General features: G+C 36.9%; 1 protein-coding gene across 1 annotated transcript in view; it reads right to left on the reverse strand.

Moving 5' to 3' along the window:
• The window catches only part of pcdh15a (protocadherin-related 15a), a 197,263-nt gene extending 193,112 nt beyond the window's left edge, over nt 1-4,151 (reverse strand). Inside the window, exon 1 of the mRNA XM_058386243.1 lies at nt 3,765-4,151. The gene's annotated coding sequence lies outside the window, so the exon portion shown is untranslated. The remainder of the gene's footprint in view (nt 1-3,764) is intronic.
• Between the last annotated feature and the right edge of the window lie 20,525 nt (nt 4,152-24,676).

Here is a 24,676-nt window from a genome sequence, read left to right on the forward strand (position 1 = left end):
TTAGACAAAACAAGAGGAAATCTGTTATGAGATGTCATTTTGGGCCAGCTTAAAACAGTCCGTAGTACTTGTTATCTTCATATTTTTAGCACAAGAGAATCTGCCCCCACTGCCATAAACTTATACTGACTTTGTTGCTTCCTCCAAAAAAAATTCAAAGGTGTTTTATTTTTAGATGAATCAGGGCATGAAGTGTTGCATAATGGACAGATTGCTATGGAGTTTTCAATATGACAAGGTGTTCACTAGTTTAGACGTTGAAAATTAATTTGCATTCCCATTTTCTTATTATGGCAAAACCTTTTCATTGTACAAAATTGCAAATGCAAATACAGGATTACCCTTATAAAGTGGTTGTGCAATTGCAAACACAGTTTAAAAATTTTCAATTAGTATTTTAATATGAATAAAGCCTAGAATAAATTAGCACGGGTTAAGTTTAGTATTAGAGACAGGATTATCACTCATACTTTTTCTTATGACTTTAATGCCATCCAGTCAAACCATTGTCACCATTGTTCATTTGAATTTGCAGAAATTTCACACAAGAGTAGGTGGTATAAGGCACTAAAGATGCTGGACACAGATATAGTTCTGTAATTGAAACAGCAAGATGATAGCATTTTCTCATGGTATAATCTTAAAACCATTGTTTAAAGAGAGTAAACCCGAATCACAGCTAGGTGCATTTAAAAAGTTTATTTTTATTAATTTGTAAGAGAATTACCTGTCCCCAATTCACTGATTTTTAACTGATATTATTTCCCCATTATAATGTTTAATTAATTTACATTTTTTCCCTGTCATTTCATGGGCCTGAAGCCTGACCAAACACACTGTATCTTAATGCCAGATTAAACACATAATACTGCCTTGAGGCTGCAGCACGTCACATGAGGAGCAAAGAGATCAGGTTTTAAATTACTTTTCCCTCACTCCCTCTGCACTTCAATTAAGACCAGGAGATAAATTTTAGATTAGGTGAGAATGATTCAAACTCGAACAAGACCAAAGAGAATCCACATTCCAAATTTTAAGGTTATTAATCAGAGAATGGCCGTAAGCAGGTAGCACTGCAAGTTGCAAGCCAGCTTTCGGAGCTGAAATCAACCGAGTTGTCTAGATTCCAAAAAATTCTATGTATCTACAATTAATAATAAAGCTACATTTTTAATTAACTTTTAATGCTTGAATGAAATGAAACAATGTTTTACACCTTAGAACAGAATATAGGTTTACAAGTCGTATTAAATGACTGAATCACAATTTGAGCAACAGTCAAGAGTGATATTTAACCATCTAAATGACACATGTGGCCATTATCTTGGACTGTATTCATAAGCTAAATCGAATAAATAAAGTAAACCGCAGAAACTTCTGTATTTGCTTTGGTTGATTTAATCCGGATTGTATTACAGTTACATGAATATATTCATTTCAATTCTTGGGAAAGCCACAACAGATGACAGTACCTCCTCTATCACCTTCTTAATATCTAAAGTAATTAGTAAGTAAATAAATAAACAACCTTGCTGACCATATTATTAGGAACAGTTATACACAAGCAAAATCATGCAATCAACCATTCAGTCAATCATATGGCAGCAGTGCATTGCATAAACTCAAGCAGAAAAAAGGGTCAAGAGTTTTAATTAATGTTCACATCAAATATCAAAATGGAGAAAAGCATGATCGTGATTGTTAGCAGCAGACAGGCTGGTGTGAGAGTTTCAGAAACTGCTGATCTCCTTGGAATTTCACACACAACAGTCTCTAGAATTCACACAAAATGGTGTGAAAAAAAATGAAGTGAGTGACAATTCTGAGGGTTGAATTGCCTCGTTGATGAGAGGTCAGAGGAGAATGGCCAGACTGGCTGGAGCTGACAGGAAGTCTATGGTATTCATATAACAACTCTTTATGGCCGTTGTGGGCAGAAAAGCATCCCAGAATACACAATACATCAAACCTTGAGGTAGATGTGCTACATCAGCACAAGTCCACAATAAATTCCGCTCCTGTCAGACAAGAAACCGAGAATACAGTGGGCAAAGGCTCATCCAGCTGGACAGTTAAATAATATAAGACAACAATTATTATTTTGATTATTTTGATCACCAGACCATTTGTACCACCCACTGCAATGTTCATACAAAATCATTACCATTTCTATTTTATAGTGTTCTTCTCAAAAACATGTGCACCATCACTTCTAGAGCTTCACAAACCCAAAACAAAGTGTCACAGCATTGTGACTAGTGGGATTAAATGGGTTAATTGTTCTTCAGTGTGCACACATCTGCAAAGCCTTTCCACAGCTTTCTGAACAGAGACACTATTCATTATGCCCGCTGCATGATAGTACCACATTTCTCTGGCTAGCACAAATAAACAGACAGAATCATGCCATCAGGGGCATCAGCTCATTTAATAGTCAAATCTTGCATTTGTTATAGATTTAGATTTATTCAACGAAAATATACTCTGCATAATACAGCTTATATGACACAGCAGAATAGGATACCTCTGCTGTTTACTTAAAACATAAAATAATTAAAAATCTTCAAGAAGAAAAACAACAAGGAGAAGATGCAGGTGGCACACACAAATTTATAATTTTATGTGTTTGTGTGCTTCCGTTGCTTTATCTCTGTGTTACTCACACTCATTTTGTTTCGAAGCTGCATTTTTCAAGAGGACCAGCTAAATGCGGTCTGAACCGTCACATATTCGCATCACTATGGGCTATTAGGTGCCCAAAAGCAGAACACACACACACACACATACACACACACACACACACTCTCTCTCTCTCTCTCTCTTTTGCTTTCCACACTCCTTGTGGGGACCTTTCCTTGACATGCAGCTATTTAATGCTATGTCTACAACTAAACCAACCTCTTATCCTCAGCAACCAAAAAGAAACTTTTTGGCTCCTTTTTTTTGCTGGTTTTCCATGTGGATACTAACCAAAGGTCCCCACAAGGTCAAAACTTTAAAATATTCCAACTTTTGTGATAGAAAAACCATGTACACAAGCACACACACACACACACACACACACAGAGAGAGAGAGAGTAACCTAATCCACACAGTAGATGCCAGGTGGACCTTTAGGCCAGTCGAGGTCATCGTTTGGGAGAGTTAATTAGGTCGTCTTGTGCATAATGGCTTCAGATTGCATTTTCGGGGAAACAGAAGCATAAGGTGCCACTGGGATGACCGCAAGTCATGCGTAGTGTGATCTGTCAATGTGAAGGGAATACGAGTTCAGTTTACCAACCGGACAGGTGCCGTTTCCCGGAGGCTCACCGCTGTGATGGGATAAAAGCTGCTAATCCGTTCACTTAACCTGCTCTCCCAGGCCTTCTTCACAAACAGCATACTACAACACTAAATAGTATACCAAAAATACTACAATACATCCCCTATCTGACAGATTGTACATTATAGTAATCTGCGGTTCCTTATTCTAACTTTCACACGCTCAAGATGCCACACGACACGGAGCGATATGTCAAGTCAAGTCAACTGCTCGCTGTTAAAAAAAAAACAGACGAATGAATCGACTAAAATGCAATTCATGTTTACTCCAAATGAAAAACAAAACTGAATAAAAATCAACTCTATTCATGCCACATGAGTGGGTGACAACAATAACCGACGCGTCCAATTAGCGTACAAAATCAGTGATGATAGACAAGCCCACAGCTACGATCATTTCCCCATACCCTGAGCTCAAATGATATTCAGGGTTCACTCACCATGTTGGCTTGAAAAGCACGCAGATAAAAAATAAATAAATAAAGTGTTAAAGGATTCACGCATTCCGCAAACGGTCACGCGCTCCTGTGCCGGATGGATGTGTTTGCTTCAGCTCCGGCATCGAAACCTGGGAAAACAGCGCTGTGCTCTTCCAGTAACAGCCACAGAGGAAGAACGAGCAGAGATCCGGCTTCAGAAAGTTACCCAGAGTGAGAGCCGTAGTGAAGATTACACCTGCCACCATGCGTCTCTCTCTCTCTCTCTCTCTCTCTCTCTCTCTCTCTCTCTCTCTCTCTCTCTGACTGACGACGCACCGGCGACGCACAGGCGGAAATATTATTTGCTTCGAGAGGAGAGGTGGTGAAAAAGGTGCTTCGCGGTAAATCTCTGACTCTCGTCTCGGGATTTTCATAAGGGAAGATGTGCGCAACTGCTTATTGCTGATATAACACACGTAGCCCTCGATGACACAGAGAGAATCAATTCCCACAAAATCCCTACTTGTGGGAAATATTTCTTTTTAGTTGTGCGCCGGAGCTACAGTACAAGTAGGATAGAGAATACAGCGATGCCTATAACTTTAATCAAATCTAAAATATGAACATGTATATATTGTTACCACAATGATAGTGGTGTTTTACATGCATTCATAAACACACACACACACACACACACTTTCAAGTCTAACACTTTCACTATTCTCATTACATCCACACTGTAGATGAGAGACATCTTATTTTATTAGTCTACAAACAGAATCAAAAGCCACACACTTAGATGTATCACTAAAAAGTTCGAGAAAACGTGTTTAACAAAAGATTTGTTATTAATTTGTACAATTACCATCATGTCATCATTCACACAGTGATATTTTTGACATAGTGTTCTATTATAAATAGTTTCTATAGAAACTACATGTATAGATCTGGATATTTCACTGAACTCCAGTATTTTTTTTTTAAGTTTGTCTTTAGCATATGCAGTATTCCAATTGCAAGTAATATAAGATATATTGTAAGATATATTTTTTAAGATTTGCATTGATAGATAATAACACATTCTGACTAACAGCCTTTAGTACATACAGAACACTATATGGTGAAATGTTTGTGGACATCTGATCAGTCACAACCATATGTAATGGTTGAATGTCCCTTTCCAGATTTAGTCCCCTTTTGCTGATATAATAACCTTCACCTTTCTGAGAAGGCTTTCCACTAGATGTTGGAATGTGGCTGTGGGGATTTGCCCTCTCAGACACAAAAGCATTAGTGAGATTAGGTACTAATGTTGAGTGAGGAGACCTGGGACACAGTTGGCATTCCACTTCTACTGACTAAGTCCTCAATTGTTCGGCCGCAAAAAAGCTTTGACATGACATTACAGTCATGGCAGTAACCCTAGGACATGCAGGTAGACACCATTGGTGAGGGAAACCATCAAAGTAATGCTCACACAGGGATATTCTGATTCATGTGAGAGGCAGGGAAAAATCCAAAGGGCTGCAGCAAAGCAGTTGCAGAAACACCAGCTCAATGGGTTTGGAGAGGCCATGGAAATAGACTTTCTGATCCCAAAGATGTTCTGGCAAGAAATTTGTTGGAGGGTATATGTGAACATTCACAAGTTCTGGTAAGCAATTATGGGGGAGTGTTGACTGAGGATCCTGCTGACCAAAGGAAGAAGCATTTTAAGGAACTGCTGTCAACCACTCAGTCTTTATTCAAACAGTGCTTGTGTCTTTAGATTGATGCTGGACCCTGTTTTTTAAAGGATCTGGAGTGCTCTGGAGAAATCACAGAAATCACTTTTCTACCACCTAAGAATACGCTACAGTTCTAACAGGAAACCGGGTCCAACAGTTAGGAACCCAGGATTCTGGAGAAATAGTAAAGTTTCACACAGGTCTTGGAACAGAGCACCAATTAGTATATTGACAATCATGTTGTGATTAAAGGAGGCAAAAATTTCTAGTGCTAATTCGTGGGACTATATCTCACAGTTGGTTCAGGAACATCCCCCAGGAGGTGCTGGAATTCGTAGCTGTTAAGACAGAAGTCTGGACTGACCCTTACATCTTCTTGTCACCATGACCTCCACCAGGAGAAAAGGAAATGAAAAGGAAATGAATTAATGAATTTCTGTGTTTGGAATGTAGGCTTTGACTTGGTCTATTAACCTGAATGTAATGGGATGCATGTAGCTGAAGTTTCAGGAAGAAGATATGCACAGTTCTCTTTTAGGCTCTGAATCTCTACCTTGTTGAGTTTGTAAGTGATTTCAAATAGAATGAATAATTTTATTTCTGAAAATATATTACATAAATATTACATACAAATGCCAAGGCATGCTATCTGTTATTATGCCTCACAGACTGATGAATGGAAAAGGTTTTTGAGTGGATTCATTTATCTATTAGCTAGAATATACTATGCTGTTTGTTGGTACTGCCAGCTGATGATATGCCTCTGCATTTTAAAGTTAAGATAAAACATCTACCACCTACAGAATAAAACATGAAATGTGAAGATATTTTATAAGCTTAGATAATTACAATCATAGAGATATACATTTTATGGGAAATGGTGGGAGAGGTGTCCAGATTTCAGATGTATTTTGAATTTTGTGTAGTATCAGAACATACACACACACACACACACACACAAATTGCAGTCTTATTTCCTGTCAGACTTTCTTGTAGAGAGCTGAGTATCTTACAATCCATTTTAATTTAAATAACTCCTCATTAGACATGAATGTAGCAGGTGGCACAGGGACAGCAAAAGAGCTATAAAATTCGATTAATGGCTGGTGACATCCTTGACAAAACAGCTCAACAGCCTGGTGTAACTGGAGAAGGTTGGACTTCAGTGATCACACACAATTGCTATTGTAACCTCACACCTGTGAAAGCGTTCCAGCCCTGGCAGAAATGTGCTTACATTCAAGACTCACATTACTACAGCTTTATTAATAAAACTCTATAACAAGAATCAAAACACAGCCTATATGGCAGACATTTACTTCCATCCTTGATTAATTAAAGCAGAGTGGTGCATGTGTAATTACAGCAAGTCAATCCCAGTTACATTAGAATGATTTTTCACAGCTTCCAGAGTTATGAGTCCAGTGCTTACAGATATAGCAATCTACTACAGTAAAGCTATATAGTATAGATGTTTTTAGCTCTAGGAGGGACACAGTGAAAAAATTACTGGAGTGAAATTTATTCAAGAAAGGTGTGGTAACAATTACCACAAAACAAATTTTAGCATAATTATCTAGGCATATTTTAAGAGAGTTTATATGACAGCATATATGATTATTCTCGCTGTAAGTGGTGTCACACACAAACACAACAGTGTGGCACTCCTACAAATTTAAAACACTTACTATTTGCATTACACAAACACGATAGATGAGAAACGTATATGAGATTAAAAAATCCCAACATGACCTATTCCAATAACCTGTGTGCACACACATACACACCATACACCTGACTGAGAAACACAATGAGGGTGAATCAAGACACAGAAACACTTGACCTTTCAAAATATTTCATGCAATGCAATTGGCTTAAAGGCAAGACAAAAAAAAAAGAAATCTTGAAAACAGCCCATCCACAATGCCTACGATTAAATTTAAAGTTCTCTGAGTGCATATGCAAATCGAGTAAAAAAAAGAAAAACAGCCCAACTTATGCAATTTCGTCTTGTAAACATTACTTGTTTTTTTCTAATTGGCTAAAGTAGTAAAGTAAGTAATACATTTACATTTAAGCCATATGGCTGAAGCCATTATTCAGAGCGACTGAAATGGTTTTTGAAGTCTCCATCAGGTAATGCCATCAGTCTAAAAACTCTGCCTGAAGATAATACAGCAAGAATTTATTCATTTTTTAACAAGTGCTAGTATTTCAGGGAGAGTTAGGTCTTTAAATGTTGTTTGAAGATGTAAGAGAAGAAGAGTCTTGATGCATGCCTTCCTTGCACTCTGAGAGATAATGGGACCAGTCAGGAAGAGTAGAATAAAATATTCTCTGGGTTTTAGTCACATAATTATAAATTCATTTAGTATGGCACTTAAAGCAATTAGGCAATTCTAGAAATTAGCTTATTTGTGTGTAAAAATTACAGTTTTTGTCATATCTACTGTAGCACTTTTTCAGTGCATAAGATAAACCTGGAGCTTAAAGGAACATCTGTGATTCAGAGAATACAACACCACCATTCTGCACAGCAGATCAGCAACAATCCTCAGGAGAGCAAAAATGATTTTGAGCAAGAGTATGGAAACAGGCTGTATGTGTATGTTGGTGAGCAGGGACAGAGAGACAGAGATAGAGACCATTTCAAGGTCAGCATAGTCATTTGTAGTCATCAAGATTTAATAACTCAATGCTTCTCTCTCTGTAGACTGTGATTGTGACTTACCTTGTGAGGAAACGCTCCATACAAACCCTCATAAAACCAATACGTGAGCAATTAATGCTAGCTGTGTAGTATAGGTGCGAGCCCTATAAGAGAGCCAGGCTGTAGATTTGTTCATCTCTAATGAATCCCCTTCAGAATGAGTCATTGGCACTGTGTTACAGTGCTGAAAAAGAGTGTATCCATCACCATCAGTGAGAGTGTACACCCACTCCACGCTCAGGCGCAACAACGCAGAATAAATTTCATGGCTCGTGAAGCAACATGACTAAAGAGCTAAAGAACCAAATTAGTTTAGGAAGTTTAGCTGTGACCCAATTTCCCAAAGTACACATGACATACAAAGTACACACAAGTATCCAGGAACAACCTTCTTTGATTCTTTACCTACTTTGATTACAGAGACAGCATAAAAATGGTGCATAAAATAAGTCTGTCCTATAACTGATGCAAATCCCACAGACACTGTTAAAGTTTTTTTATGTTTCCTCTTCTCTAATGCATTATTAACAGTACAAAAAACTTCGCTTAAATGCAACTGTACAGATGATAATGTTTACATGATTCATGCAAAATGGAACTAGTGCTACTCTAAACCACAAATTTGCTTTTTCCCAGTGCATTAGTCATGTAAAATACCTGCATTTTTTTTCATGGATTCTCATCAAGCAAACTATATAGAGAATAAGAAAAACTCAAATGTTACTGGCACAGATGATTTTTAAAAAAGACTACTGTCATCTTTACAAGTTTTTATTTTGTACAACTTTTCTCAAGTGTTTTATTACATGCATGGAAATGACACTAGCATTTATAAAGTAAAATTTCTTATCTCATTTCTAGTAGTAAGAAAACATCTCAGGTGATAACAAAAATGAGACACCAGTATAGAAAGCATCTTGCTATACACAAAGATTACTCAGACTTTTAGGAACAAAGCCAGCCTAATAGCCTGGATATATAAGATGTTTTCCCGTGACTGTTTGAATTTCTGGAATATTAGCTCGTATTTACAGTGTGAAGGTAAGTTAAAAGATATACAAATATAGAAAAATTCTTTATATTTATTCTCAGTTTGTGCTTATCCAATGTTGCCAGATTTTTTCTGAGTACAGCCGTTTGAGAATATTCCTATAGCATGTCATCATTTTTATCCATCTAAAATTCTATCCACAAGATTGGTGCAATGTCTTTGATTAAGATGCTGCCACCTCCAGACTCTCCCTAAGAAAAAAATAGTTTTTTATAGACTCTACAAGAATGATTCAACTAATAGTGTTATGTATATTATCATATCATATATATATTCCATGCCTTAAGGCAAGTGTTTATCTTTAAAAACTTTAAAAAGTCTAGATGCTATTGAAATATCTCAGACAACTCTACTCAGGAAAATCCTGGCAACATTAGATAAGCACAAGCTGAGACAGAATACAGAGAACTTTTCCAATATGAATATATTTTATAAACTACGTGAAGGACCCTGAATACGACCCAGTGTTGCTAAAACAGAATTCCAGGATGAAGTTGTGGTATTGTGATTACTTCAAACTATCAGGCAGGGGTGCTGGACTTAATACTTCTCTTCTCTTAAGACAATATCATGTAAGATAAATCACATGTCCAAGGTCAGAATTAAGTGTATGCGAGACATGCTTCTGTTTTAAGCAAAATATGCTGCATGTCCACACATTCCAGATAGCATGGAAGTTTGTGGTCTGAATAGCAGTATGTGTATTTTCAGCATTAACTCAATTCTGAAAGCAGCCCACAGTACAGAGTGCACTTGGCCTTTACGGTAGACTAATCTATATCTGGACTTATGCGTCAGTCATTTTCTAGCTTATTCACTGGCCAACAGTGACTCTGAGATAGCAGACCAATTGCAGTAAATTATACCCAATACATACTGACAGCTAGTTCTTAAAATTTCAGGTCAATAAAAACAGTAAGCATTTGTAATGATATGAAGAACTTCTTCTCCCCCGTGCTGCCCTCAACCTTTGTTATATCCCTCAGCTGTCAGTGCAGAAGAACAAATGTGTTGGAAAACACGTCCCTCCTCCAGAGGTTAGAAACACAAACTCACTCATCTTCATCTGCTCTGGAGAAAGCAGGCTCCCAGTGTGTGCAAACAATTAGATGCAAGAAACATTTGTATGGGCCAAGTCTCATTAATAACGATGCTGTCAGGCATATCCTTCAAGCCCTGTGGAGCATCTGAGCCAGGCAGATGCTCCATTCCTGTCAACGAGCATCTCATTACTGTCTGAAAATCACTTCCTGCTCACATCTGTGGAATCAGAGAACATGCGTAAGTGTTTTGCCACTATGTGCCAATCCAAAAAATTTAGCTGGATCATTAAGAATCAAGCATTAATTGAGCCTCCAGTAAAGTCATTATGTTGTGCCATTTTGCTTTCTTTGGCTTTCTTGAAGTGCAGGGTTTGCACCAGGCACTAAAGAAACCTGAACTGAAGTGACCACTTTTTTAAACATTGTTAAGTTACCAGGGTGTGGAACAGAGCATTGTATGCACAAAGAGTCTACAGATTATACAGAAACAGTGTATACACTGAAAGAAAAGAGGTAACAGTATCCACACTTAAAGTGGTTAAACTAAAATTTTTAAGTTATTAAGTCATTTAATGTGAGCACATATTCTATTAGCTTTTCTAGTTACAGGTAACACCTGCAGTTACCTGTTGTTTACAAATAAATAACATGAGCAGCAGTTGAACAATTTAACATTAGAAAAACACTTTTCAGGACTGTGTTTTGTACTTTGTGCTGCGACAAAACCCTTTAATTCATACATTTGTGGACACCTAAGCATAACAGTCATTTGTGCTTGTTTATCAACCCATTCCAGATGAACGCCCCATTTTCTGTTGTAACAACCTCCACTATTCTGGTAAGGGTTTCCACTAGATTTTGGAGCATGGCTATGGGAATTTTTCTATTTCACAAAGAACATTAGTGAGTTTAAGCACTGCTGTTGGACAAGGAGGCCTGGAACCCAGTTGCCATTGCACTTCAATCCAAAAGAGTTCAGTAGAGTTGAGGTTAGAGCTCTGTACAGGCCTCTTGTTTTTCTTACACTTCAATCTTAGCAAAACTTGGTATGTGCACATAGGCATTGTTAAGCTGTAACAGCTTTGGGCCTCTTGGTTCCAGTGAAGGGAAATATTAATGCTACAGCATACACTGTGACACATTTGTGAACAATAATTAAGTGTGATGATGAAGTGTAATTTCCAAATTAATGTTAAAATATGAATTTCTGGGAAATTATTTCAGTGGATCAAATCTTTTTTTTTTTTCAAAATTAACAGAAATCTGGCAGCATAATACAGAAAATAATAGTATGACAGTGTTTGAATAAGTGAAGTAAAACTGTAAAAAGCAACCACTGTGAGATTCTGTAATACTATGATACTATGAAAGCGTCTTAGGCACCCTTATTTTGTTTTTAATGAAATGTTGTCTTAGATGTTTATTTGATGTCTTGTGCATTGTTTCTTCAGTAGAAGGCAGTTTTTAAAAAGACAATTACATTTTCCTCAAAACGAATGTAATTTATGGAAAAAACATACACTATGTACATCAGTAAAGAAAAATAATATAGTTCCATGACAGACCACTTTTATACAAAAAAAAAGAAAGAAACACAAGCAAAATCAAGTGTGACAGTCAATATCTGTGAGAAAAACTGTCCTTAGACAAAAACCTACTAGCCAAAGTTCTGATAAAACTTTATGACGTGTACTTAAGACTCCTGATGCATTTTTAAAGACGTTGTCTTGCCTAATATTAACTTTATTTAATTTAATTCTCTTTGTTTTTGTTCTGGGAAGGCATTGTTGCCTTCACTACATGTACAACCCACTACATGTACCTAATACCTTTGCACAGTACACAAATAGACAGCTATAAAGGGGATATTACAAGTTAAACAAGCAGTACGCCAGTGGGTGCCTTATATTCCAGCCTTCTATTTAAACTGCAGTTAGATTTAGTGCTATTTGACACTCTCTCTTACACACTCACTGTGTAAACTGTTGTCAGGAGTAATTAGCTGGGGCTGTAGGAGGGTCAAACAGCACACAGCTGTATAAGGAAACCTTCTGCCCTGGAGCTTTATGGCTCCCTGTTCCAGCTTGTTTGGATATGCACATGGGTAGAGAGCGAGAGAGAGAGAGAGAGAGAGAGAGGACAGTGGTCAGGAGTGAGGCACCTGTCTCAATTGCCCCCGAGAGCCATTCTGCACTCTAATGAGCTCCACCTGCAAGCACACAGCAGTCCACATTCATATCCTAGATACATGTACTACACAGCTACTTTCTCACAGACCAGCACTCTAATGAGAAGGCTGTAAAGGTTAGATAAGAAAAGCAATGCACAAAAAAGTCCAAATTAAAGTGTACGAGGGTCACATACACGTACATGTATAAAGAGAATCTATGGATTTGCAACATATAGAGAATATACCGGTGTGAAACCTTCAATTTCAACGGTGCTGCTTTTTGGAACTATCCATGGTTCTGAATTGCACAATAACCAGCACACTGATCATGTAAATGGTCTCCTAAACCTTAAAATAAATTATATGCTGTCAAATTAACATTCTGTCACCACTAAAGTCACTGCTCTAAATTAGTTAATAGGGTTAATAGTGTTTACTATAGGAACTCAGAGTTGAATAGGAGTGTTTACACACTTCAATCAGCCCAGACATATTAGTTGATTAAATCTAAATTAATGAACCATACAAGTTTTAACCATACAAGTTACAGTCACTAAAGGTCACTCTTTCATGAAGGCAGGTGGAAAATTTAATTGAAGCTGGAAAATGACAAGTAATTCTGAGTTCAGACTTTAGAGAAAAGGCAAATTCAACATAAAATATATTGGCAAAATTATGTGAAGACCTGACTATCATGTGCATATGTCTGTCTTCTGCCTGGAAAAAAAAAAACAGTGATAGAATTCATTATCCACTGCATAATACAGACTGAAATAAACAGCGAGCAGGGATTTTCTATCATGTTAAAACACTTTCCAAAGCTCTGCTGCAGCTTTCAGACCAGGCATAATAGCATAATAAGTGATTGATGACGACCTAACTGAACAATCTTTATATTTTTAAATATGTTTATAATACATTAGTGTTCCACTGACACAGGCATGACAAAATGTAGCTTGATTTTACTTTGATGGAGTCTCAGAGACTCCGAACAGCTCCTGCTCTCAATGTTGCCTCTGGATTTAACTTAATGGAACATGGGGAAAAAACAAAGTAATTATTTTTGATAAATGATGATAAATGAATAAGCAAGAAGGATAATGGCTAATTTCTTTCTAATACTATTAAATGACAATAAATGTACTGCATAGGTAATATGAGTTCTGAGCCTGTTTTAGCAGATCATATTAGCCAAAGAGTTGTAGCTCTTTAACAAATGACTTTCATTCAATCTGTAAAAAAAAAAAAAAAAAAAAAAAACATCCTGCACTGTCTGTTTGTGTACGGTGTCAGCTTAAATGAGCTGTGAAAATGACTTTCCTCATGGAAGGAGAACAAGATGGGATGTTGAATCTAGCCTGTGCCAATGACTCAGCAACTATAACCACATTCTCTCTCTCTCTCTCTCTCTCTCTCTCTATCACACACACACACACACACACAGGTTCAGTGACCATGTACAGCACGTAACCACTATAGTTAAATAAAATTAATAAAAACCCTGGACATTTTATTACTAGTGGGAAAATATAGAAATGGCCTTGTGTTAAAATAAATCTCCAAACAGCAAATACAGTAGTGATTCTCAGCATGGCTCCTGCTCCAAACGCACAGAGACAAACAGCCTTCTTTAGGGCACAGCCTTTTCATCAGTTACCACCTGCTAGGAGCCATGAAGAAATGATTAAAGCAGAAGTTCTCCTTTGCAAAGATTCTTTGTGGCAGGAAATTCAATGCATAGCAATTTTACCTTTTCAATGACATACAGCATGCAAAGCTTTGAATAAAGAGCAAAGAGATCAAGCCTGATCACTAAATCCAAATGGTGTATTCGGTATGTGAATGAGAACTGACAAAAATATATATACTGCTGCCATACTGAAATATCATTGAAAAATAAACCATACTCTCAGTTACATTCTGAGCTCATTAAAATCAAGTAAACAATATTAATCCTAAATATTTTCTGTGTGTTCAAATGCTTTTCTGCTATGACAGTATTATTTGTAGTTGCAGTCACTGCTGTTTGAGGGATTGAGTATTTTGCTCTTCATATATTGTGAAAAGATAAAAAGACAGTTTTACCTTACCATAATTTGTGCACAATGTTTAATCCTTTCAAATGGCAGATAGATTTTCTTCAAATTTATTGCATCAGAGTTTCTTAGCTTCCATAATGATTTTTCACTTGCCAGTAAAAATTCTCTAAATGTTAATGGGTGCTGTTTACTACAATATTTAGCCTGCAGATATTTCTGCATATCACAAGCAAGTGCAAAATCTGAAAACAAGTTTTGCAACAGTTAATATGAGGCTATGAGAAGTGTTATACCTTTATTTGTCCTTTGCGTAGGCCTGCATTGAGAAACTGATCAGTAAAAATAGTTAAGGTACATAGAATATTTTGTTTCTATATGATTGTTTATAGAATCTGGAAACAATCTCTGCCCTGCACACAGATGAACTTATCTACGGAATCAAGCTTGACCTTAGTACCAATCCTCTAGCCTCTCATCACACCCTTCAACTCTCATCAGACCTTTTACTTTCTTCTGTCCGAGGAAAGGCACACACCTGCTACCCCTCAGTAGGCATGCATACACACTCACTCACACACACACACACACACACACACACACATATACACAGATAATCTCAGACACACACTTTCACCAGCAGCCATGTCTTGGCCTGCTGCAGATGATGATTACTTTTTCTACCAGAGGCACAAATACTCCAGAGAGACTATTAGGACATGGACTGTGAAGATGACAGGCCTGGAATCTGTCAGGCATTTTCTAAACAGGTGCACCAACTTGTAAACTTCGAAGGCTCCAGGAAAATATGTACAGAAGTTGAAGCACTCAAAAAGAGAATTATTAAATATGACAAGCTTTTCATAATGACATAGAGAATATAGCTCTATGATCATAACCCCTCCACTTCATAAATCGCTTGTAATCAAAAAATCATTAGTAAACATTTTGAAGCTGTAATCGCTTTGTTCACATAATCACTGTTTAGAAATCGCTAATATGCTGGCTTGTGATGCTTGTAATTCGTCGCATCTCTGCTCTTAACACATTCAAAAGATAAATTTGCTCTCAAGATAAATTTACTCAGTGAACTTACGTACACAAGATTGACAATGGAATTAAGGGAGTTAACACAGCAGTAGAATTATTAGCCAAACCAAAACTTCCAAAGGCCACGAATAAACCTAACAGTGAATTTGTAGAGGAATAAGAGCATAAAAGAAGAGAAGTATAATTTCAAGACAGGGATGTGGCCTTACCAGTGCCAATTAGCTTAGGGTGGTGAGTTGGAGGGAGTTAAGGAGCATGTCATCCTAATGTTATGATGAATGTTACATATCTAAGCAGCTTTTCTTACCATGTTGCTGATATTTGCTGTTGCTTTGAATTTCAAATCCTGGAAGCAAAAATTCAACAACTGGGCATTTTTTCTGACAACAGATGGCCACCAAATGTTGTTTGATAGTAAACAGTGATGCACTGCATGGACGCCATTTATCCATAATAATTTCCAAACTGAATGATTTTGTTAAACACAAGAATGCATCTGATTTTTGGTCTTTCATTACCTTTATAACTGGCTATATAGTTTGTGTCCTGTGTAGAAAAGCCACAGTAGACTGGAATTAATGACTGTGTGAATGCAGGGTAAAAAGGGATTTGGATATTTGCTAAACACATTTGGCACTTAAGCTCCATAAGACCATCGCTGACACTAACAAAGCAACCAGCGACCTCTATCACTTAACATTAATTTAACATTACTGTAGCAGACGGCAGCAGCTTCTTTATTCTCTCAGATGTTTGTAATTGATAAGGCTGCTTTACTCTGAAGTACAAAGGAAATACTAGTCCTACAGGTAAGCTAACACTACTTTGTAAGTGATAGCTTGTATGGCTATAGACCACATAAATTCTATCTAAGATAGAATATTGCTTATTTATCAGTTTTTGGGATTGTTGTATGAGAAGATAAGAGTAACTGAAGTTGTACTGTAAGTACACATTAAAGGAAAACAGGGCAGAATAGCCACTGTCAGTATGAGCAGGTTATCAGATGATTTTGCTGGAGGTAGCTTAGGACACACTGATATTCTTAGGTCACAGTGACCACTTTATTAAAGACAAATATTTCAATTTCCACTTTGAGTCTGAAGCAATTATAGCCTCGAATTCATGTTCATGGCAGACAGAAGTGGAACTCAATGTAGTCTTGTTGTAGCTGATCCACCTCATCTGGCCATTTTCCTCTGTCCTCTTTTATAAACAAGGCATTTCCACCCACAGAACTGAATGTTTTGTTGTTGTTTTTGAGTTTTTTTTGTTTGTTTGTTTGTTTTGTTTTGCATCATTTCGTGTAAACTCTGGAGACAGCTGTGTGTTAAAATCCCAGGAGATCAGCAGTTTCTCAAAATACTCAAACCAGCCCATCTGGCACTAACAACCATGTCATGGTAAAAATCACAGAGATCACATTTTATCTTCATTCTGATGCCTGATGTGAACATTAACTGAAGCTCTCATGTATATGCATGAGACAAAACTGAATTACTAGTAAATTGTCAACATAATATTTTCTGAATATCTTCAATGATCAAGTGTATTCAAAATAGCTCAGTGGTCATCAGCACTGAAATGAAATATATGCCACTGAAAGTTTGCACAGAATCCTTAAGCAGCTAGTCACAAGGGAAGTTAAAAATTTTCTGAATTCGGGTTGAGACAATGACATTTGGCTTTGAACTTAACTCACACCTCTCAGTCCTGGGTGCCATCTGGTGGGCTCGAGAGGCCCGACACAAACTGGTTTTAAAGTCAGACTCCCATTTTCTGAAGGTGACTTTGTCTTGTACAGCTGAATACATATACATGTTTTGCATGTCTGAAGTGTCAGAGAGGGACTTTGGCTCATCACTCCAGAGGTAAAAGAAGTGAAAGCATTAAGTTGGATTCACCTTCCTTATTTCCTCTCTGCACCCTCTCCTTTCACTACTGTCGTTCTGTGAATTATTACTCACTTCGGTCACATTGGGGGCCCAGAGATAACAGCTAAAGAAGCAGAGGCTCAGGGACAGATGAGAGAAGAATGAAATGGAGAGAGATAGAGAAGGCAACTTGCTTAGCATATGGTAGGAGGAAAAACTCAATTTGACTGGGGAACACAAGCACAAATTTGCTTTCTGAACAAAACACTGCAGCTCTCATCCATAAATCCAATTTTTCTGCCTCCATGTGACAACTTTAAATGTGTAACAAGTTACAGACTCTCAAGATGTAGATTGTGCGCCTCTGCCTGTATGCTCCAGGCCTGTCATGCTGTTTCAAACTGCATGTTCTGGTGTGTGAGATTTTGGAGTGGAGCCTTTTAGCTGATGGTCACGGTCGAAGTGCGTGTTCGTAGTGTGACAGAATTAAACACGTGCAATCATACTGTCCTGAATGCTCGAGTCACTCACTGTGACATAGCCACCAATCAGACGCACTAGCACTCATCTCCTGCTAGATCTACAGATGACTAATCAAAAATATGTGCCAGTGTATAACTGAGAGAAACGGGGCAATGAAGGCATTAGCTCAGTGTGAACTCTGCTACACATATATAGCTTTTCCCTCACCCGAGTATACAACATTGTATATATTGTGCCATATTATTAAACATGCATTTTTAAGCCATATTATTACATGTAATTTTAAGCATCTGGTGCTACTGTGGACAATTAGAACAATTTTCTCCACAGAGGTCAAACTGGAATCTAAATCATACCTTCTCAGCAAATAAAAAAACAGTAAAGACAACTCTTTAATTTTTAAAGTGCCCTTCAAAGCTGGTAGCATCTCTGCATGCAGATTAGCTGCAGGGGAGCACAGAGCAGAATGGAGCTAGTAGTTGAATACAACTTGGTAATGCTACTCAAAATCATTTGAATCACATGTCTACCAAATTATACTAAATTACTATTGAGTAATATCCTTAACTTAATGTGTTTTTAGCATATTTAGAATTAAAGTGTTTTAAAAAGTGTGTGTATGTGTGTGGGGGTGTGTGTGTGTGTGTGCCCTGATTATGTAAGAAAATGCCCTGATTATGTAAGAAAACCATTTTTAAAAAAAGCCAACCAGAAAACAAGAGAGTCACTTTGATGGGCAATGTAAAGTGCTTTTTATAAAGTCTGAGAGTTTCCTTATTTTTTTGAACTGAAATATTATATAACCTTTGTGGTTATTAAGGTCAACGTGAGGGCATGATTTATGTGTAAAATTCTTCTTACGTACGAGGCACAGTTGATATTAAAAAATTCTACACACCCCTGTAAAAATTGTGGGTTTGTGTGATGAAAGAATCAATCCAACATAAATGTTAAATTATTTTCCACCTTTCATGTGACACAGAAACCAACAAAATACAAATGAAAAACAAACGGAATAATTTAAAGGACAAAACAGTAAAAGAAAGGAAAATGCACAGGTGAACAATAGAGCATGCCCAGAAATAAGCAATCACGTTCAAACTCAAGCTTAAAAGTAATTATCACACACCTGACATCAGTGAAGTGATCCTGATTAACCTCAAAAAAGATCAGCTGGTTCTGTAGGATTGTCTTGACATCTCCTTCGCTACATCTGACTGCTGAAGTCATGTCATTTGATCTCATTGTTTGGAGGAATCGATCTAGAGAGAGCTACAAAGAATTTCCAAAACAACATGGAACCAAGGAACAACATGAAGGCCATCACCAACAAGTGGAGAAAATGGGGCACCACATTACCAAGAGCAAGATGAAGAAACTGGCAAATTGATGAAAGAATAAGTAAAAAAAAAAAATACTTGGGGTAGGGTTGCAAGATAGAAGTCCTTTCTCTTTCACAAAAAAGGACAACTACTTCACCCAAAAACCATGTTGTAAAATGTGTTATGGTCTGATGAGACCAAGGAGGAACTTTCTGAGTAATAATCATAAAATAAATGTTCTGCACAAAAACAAGACCTATACCAAATCCACAGTAAAGCACGGTGGTGGCAGCATCATGATATGGTGTTTGTTTCTCTTTTTACGACTGGGGCTCTATTCAAGATAAAAGAAATCATGAATGGCACCAAGCACCGAACTATTTTGGCACAAAACCTGCAGGCCTCTGTTAAACATCTGAAGATGAAGAAAAATGATTACCTTTCAGAATGATAGCGACCCAAAGCACAAATCCAAGTAAACAAAGGAATGGCTTCAGGAGAAAAAGAACAGTGTTTTTCAGTGGCAGTTAAGTGGTGTATACATTTGAGCAACCAGGCTATTATAAATTGTCCTAAAAATGTTTCTGTTTGTTTTTTACTTCAATTTTGTTGGAAATATTTGTTGAAAATTCTGTAGCATTTTTGTTAGAAAAGGTTCTGACACAATTTATCAGTTTTTTACATTACAAAATCCAGTTTATATTCAATATGTATGTTGCAAAGTTTACAAAATAAAATTTGTGTGTGTGTGTGTATTTTTATGTCTATGATGCCTTACAGCATAAGCAGGGACACAGACTACTAAAGTGTGTGCTCCGTTGTCCTTGTAAGCATGAGCGTTGTTGTAAGCGTTGTTGTGCAGGAAAGTGAGAGGTAGGGGGAGTGTATACACAAGGAAATCCAACTCCCTTGGAGCTAATTACAGGTCAACAGAAAGCTCAAGCACTTCAAAACAAAGAGAGACTGACAGCCAGAGCATGACTGTGCTTGCAACAGGATTTTACAAGCTTTTAAACTCTCTGATGACCGGAATAACCCAATACTCTCTTTTAAGCTGAACCATTCTGGCTGTATGCTCGCTAATGACGAATGACAGAAAATCTCTACAGAACCACAGCATACAATGTGCAGGAACATAAAAAAAGATGAAAGGGAAACCTACTCTAAAACTGAAAATGAATCAACACAATGTCAAATTTGGGTATGATGATGAAATTTTGTGTAGGTAAACAAGAAACAGCAATGGCTCTGAAGCATATCAAATAACAACAAATGACCAGGACACTGATTCTTGATGGTCTTAATAAGGAAAGAGAATAAGATTATTTACAATAAGACAAGATGGAATTTAAACAAAGTAGGTAGAGTAGGAAATGACAGGAGTAAGGACAAAGGAACAAGGGAGTCTATTACATAATGATATAGAACAACCCTGCAAAGCTTCACCAGAGAAAAAAAAATAGACTATAACAAGTTAGATCCACCTTTATTCCCCCACTGTTAACAGATGATTCATCAGAAAGCGTGGTGCTATGTGTTTTTCTCTCAACTTATTCCCAGGCAGAAATCTGGTCATTGCAGTTGGTGTATTTTGGGATGATGTGTAAGAAAATCAGCCTGCTGAGACACTGAATGATGCTCTAATACACAGCAGAGTAGCTGTATACTGCTGCACACTGCACATTTGCAAGTCAGCAGTATTCCCCCAAAAAAAACCTTCACGATTTACCTTCTAATATGCACACACAAACACACCACAGTTTTTAAACAAGGTTCTTCATATTAGCAGAACTAAACTTTTTCAAAATCCCTTCAAATTTGCAGCACAACCTCAACTGATCTGAAGAGAGCTTCGTTATGATGTTGTCATGGTTCTGAAAACAAAGGCACACAAAATAATCCAATACACTGCACATACATTATATTGCCAAATGTTTTGGGACATCTGCCTTTACATGCACATCAAATGACATCCCATTCTTAATCTGTAGGGTTTCATATGGAGTTGGCCCACCCAACAGCTTCAGCTCTTCTGGGAATGCTTTCCACAAGGTTTAGGAGTGTGTTTATGGGAATATTTGACTATTTTTATACACCTGTGGCCATGGAAGTGATTGCAACACCTGAATTCAATGATTCGGAGGGGTGTGTCAAAACCTGTCAATATAGTGTATTTCAGATAGTTGTTGTAATATCAGAATAGTGAGCCATTATACCCCTACACTGTGGCTTAGTGGGTCGCACATCTTCTTCACACGTACAGAATTGTGGGTTTGATTTCCATCCTGCCCTGTGTGCCTGGAGTATGCATGTTCTCCCAATTCTTCAGGGCTTTCCTCCATGGAATCCAGTTTCCTCCCCCAGTCCAAAGTCATGCATGGAAAGCTGACTGGAATCTCTAAATTGTTTACAGTGAGTGAATGTGAGTGTGTGTGCAATTGTGCCCTAGAATAGACTGGCATCCCATTCAGGATGTCCCACACCTTGTGTCCTGAGTCCCCTGGGTCCAGGCTTCCCATGACCCCTACAGATATGCTCTTATATAAAATACATACATATTATACATAGAGTGTGTTCTGAGACCACATTGAAAATCTGGGATTTTTTCAATTTAAACCTGGAAATATACAGATTCAAATTTGAATTATGTCAAAAACAAACAAACAAACAAACCAAAAAAATTAAAGATTGTCTATTCAATATTCAAGATTCTACACATTTCTAGACCACTATTTAAATTTAGGCAAACCTGTGATATTGACCATGTTAACCTCTTTGTACAAAAGATCAGATTTTTTGTCTTATACCTTCCACTGAAACAGGTGTTCATATGACACACTGATGGATTTGATCTAATACGAATCTTCAGGTTTTAGAAGTCCAGCTAGCTTGAGTCCACACCCTTTTTATCGGAGTTCCATTAAGCCGGCAGAATGGAAATCAACTGATCAGACATTTTCAATCAGTATAAACAAATGAATTATTTTATAAGTCTATAACGTCTATAAAATAATTAATAAAATATGAAATTAGTCAGTTCAGTGTCAGATTTTTTACCTCTTTTATTACAGTGTCAGTTTTTCCATCTGTTGGCATAAATTTACACAGAATTTAAATGGTTGAAAATAACAGCTTTCCATTTTAGATGCTTATGAACAAGTACTTGGGGCATCTTAGATAGCAGAAATGAGTTTGACATCTCCATTTACTTTAAAGGTTTAAAAATATGTGTGAATAAACAATTTTTTTTCTATGAATATATTGCCTCCAGATAGTTAGGTAGAAACAGAAATACTTATAGATAAACTACAAATTCTTAAAGCACTGAGTGTCTCTTTTCATATAACGAAATTTAATGCTGAACATGGGCACACCAAAAGAGACTCTGGAAAAAAAATAAAATTAAACAAAACTTTTCATTCAGTTGTTGTTGATCAAATAATTTTGAGACAAACCTTTGTGTTAAACTGAAACCAAAAAAATTTATTCACAGCTTGAGTCTAAAATCTCCCATTGGTGTCCAGTAGGGTTGAGATCTACTTTGATAACCACTCGCATCTAATTTGCATCATTTTCAGACTTTTCATTGAGCCCTCATGCCCTGTCTATAGAGATAATGTAATGCTAGAAGAGATCTCTCCCATTAGAATAAGTATTTTTATCACTGATCAAAGTGATATTCAAAATAATCCTCTAGACTTAAATCATTCCAGCATAAAAACACACACACACACCCTCCCCAAAACCATAAAAAGCCACCAGGGTTTTATCACTTTATTTTAATACCTTTCTGGACATGTGGTGGCACTTTACTAAATTGCTAAATAATAAGTAAAGTATATATACTTGGATAAACTGCATGTGCAGTTAATATGCATTTAGCAAGTGATTCACAGAATTACTTAAATGAAGCAAGAGACAAATTTTATGTGCCACAGGTATGTGTGATTAAAAAAAAAATCTATAGGTGTGAGTGTGCAGTAGTGAGTATAGTATATTCTGAAAGCAAAGCTTTTCACAGGTTCTTTGGATGCTGCTGCATTTAGAGTCGTGAATGTGTGCTGAATATCTTATACTTTGAATATCCTAAAACCAAATTTAATACAGTAATAACTTTTAAAGGGAAAACACTCTGTAACTTAGATCATAAGGCAGACTGTAATTTCGAACATCTGGTCAGAGTGTGCATCTGAGCAGAGTAAAGGGTTCATTGGACCGGATATTTCTTGGCGACACAGTTAAAGCTTATCTCTGTTCCATTGTGGACAATGTTTTGCTTGAAATATCAAATTAGTAATGGAAGTAAAAATAATCAGTCAATCAATTAAGAAAAATAAACTATATCTGCTAATAGATTATTCAGTAATTCTGTAACTATAATCCAAGACACAATCCTCACTACAGGCATTCAGTTAGTCAGTGTGGTACAGTGTAGCTTGGTGTTTGCTTTTAGCATCATGCTAGTCTGATTGAGTGAATGTTTCTGATCTGATTTAAAACAGTTGGTGTTTTACAACTAACAAATTTCTGTTCATCAGAGTAGATTTCCACATAAACACCAAACATTATGACTCAATGTTAGCTAACACAAAAAGACATCTAAATCTTGGCTCAAATTTAACGGTAACATAAAAACAAACATGAAATTGAGGGCATCGACATTAGCTAAATAAGATGAATTAGCATAAACTTAAGAGGAGCTTGTTCAAGTTGTTTCAAAATCTAAATATGCAAATTATGTGTCTGATGAAAGATCTTAAAAGATAAATTGCCATTCAGACCAGTGTGGGGGAAAAGCACTCTGAATGCACTGATGTTCCAGGTATTTAAAAGTAGAAATCATGCTACTGATGAAAAGCATCACACAGTTTACTACAAGAGGCCTACAAGTGGTTCCATGCAGCATTTCTCCTAACTGTATGCTTAATACAGCATTCTCTCTCTCTCTCTCTCTCTCTCTCTCTCTCTCTAATGCATTATAACCCTAATGCAAGCCTATACACAGCATAAGGAGGTGCAGAAAATAGAATGCACTAATGTGCCTCTGAACAGAATATCATGTTTGCCCATCTCTCTCTCTCTCTCTCTCTCTCTCTCTCTCTCTGTTACTGTTAATAGATATGGGCTTCTCAACAGGTACAATTAATTATCCACCTGTGTGCTATGTGAAGTAGAGAACTGTTTGATTGATAGATAGTGTGCTTCTGGAAACATTTATGCATTTACTACAGTATTTTATGAAGACTGAATAGTATGTCAGAAAGGAGCTTAAAAAACCTATAGATATTAGATCCGCATGGTATAAAGCTACTTGGAGGGGTTTTGGGGGAATGGCTTTTTTTTAACAAAAATCAATTAACCAGTTAGTAGGCAACAACATTGTTATTATGTTACTGACAGTGATTTCTTAGCACCATTGCAATATTCCTTTCAGCCCTCCTGCTGGTAATAGTCTCTAATTTATCAA

The sequence above is a fragment of the Hemibagrus wyckioides genome, linkage group LG03, assembly GCF_019097595.1.
Source record: "Hemibagrus wyckioides isolate EC202008001 linkage group LG03, SWU_Hwy_1.0, whole genome shotgun sequence".
NCBI classification, from domain to species: Eukaryota; Metazoa; Chordata; class Actinopteri; order Siluriformes; family Bagridae; genus Hemibagrus; species Hemibagrus wyckioides.